Below are 1,662 nucleotides of genomic sequence, written 5' to 3' on the forward strand. Positions count from 1 at the left end.
TTTAGCACGGGATTAGAACCACGAAACATAAACCCACTTAAATATCACAAAATGGAAAGTTGGCCTACTAAGGAGTTCAACGTGCTCCTCTGGTTCTTAGCTGATATATTGGATAGTATCAAGTTTTTGTCTTTCGATATAACGAGATTGTTATGAATTAATTTGGTATGAGAAAATTACGTAAAATCATATATATATTACAATCTCATTTTTCTAATGGCGGGCCCCCTTAGTTTGAAAACAGGGAAATGTTTATGACACCTAATGTTTCTCATTTGGCTTGTTCTTTGAGATGTGCAGCACAATATGCACTACATTCTGTTTTTATCTTTGCATTCCATTTTAATAACACGTTAATGGGTTGGGAGTAACTCCGTAATAGGTGATATAAACTAGTTCATATTTATTTTGAGAGAACCCCTTTAGCATTGTTTGGAAGTGAAGAAAGTTGATGATACATGTTAGATTGCTCTGGTCGACTCTAGGTAGATCTTTGATTTAGAAATAAGGGTGTAGGAGGCTGAGGAACGACCACGATAAGTACACAGATCCATGCTATATAGGATCAAATGGCTGTTTTTGTTTGATCAAGGAGCGGAAATAAATAGAACCTTCAATTACTAGGAAAGAGTATTTTGGTCCTTCACATCTCAACGGCTCCATCATTTATATGAATCTTACAAACGTATTGATCGTTTTCAATTTTTAAATATGCATGTTCACGTAGCAAAATGTATTATGGTGCCAACATCTCATTAAATGAGATCCAAACTCTAGCTTAACACTGGCTTAATTTCATTAATCAAGTATTAATATTTTTTATATTTAGATAACATAATTGGTCACAACCATATGAGCTTATAAGTCGTACTTATGACATAACATGTCATAGAAATACAAATTCATAGGTCATATACAGATAAATTACTGGAAATAAAGGTTATAATAAAATAAACTAAGTCACAATATACACTAAGATAAACTAACATATCATATATAAATTAGATAACAATCATACATCATACTGGCAATCATACCATTTATACGTCACATCCATTTATCAGAACATTCATATTCACATACCATGTAATTCTTCAATTTTTATTTTATTTTTTTTTATGAAATTATCAATTTTGAAATTTATTATTAAATTATTGTAAATATCAAAAAAATTCCATTTGGTATTGCCTCAGTTAAAATAAAAATTGAATTTTTACTTTTACCAGATTAGCTCATAATCCTGCGTCGAAAAAGGACTAATTGACCAACCCTTTCTCCTACATATGGGAGTAGACATTTTTTACATTTTCTTTATTTAGAGCTTTTAGGATATTCATGGAATATTGTGAAAATATGACTTTGAAATCCTTGTAGTCTTATCCTTGACATGCTATTTAGACTTTCGTTGTATTTAAGTTTTGTATGCACTCGGACATTTGGGGTTCGTAAAGGATATCATGTGATTGTGACAATTTTCACATAGTGAATAAATGAGTTTTTCATGTAAATTTTAATGTTCTTCTCATTTTTTGTATCCTTTATTTCTATTTCTTTGTTCTTCTAATCTTCTTAATATTTATTAAACGAAGATCTTAAGGATTGAATTAAGAAATAGCATTGGAGATTTATCACTTTAGTTTGACAGTCTTGATAATTTTTTTT

The sequence above is a fragment of the Olea europaea genome, unplaced genomic scaffold (assembly GCF_002742605.1).
Source record: "Olea europaea var. sylvestris unplaced genomic scaffold, O_europaea_v1 scaffold2421, whole genome shotgun sequence".
Taxonomy (NCBI): Eukaryota; Viridiplantae; Streptophyta; class Magnoliopsida; order Lamiales; family Oleaceae; genus Olea; species Olea europaea.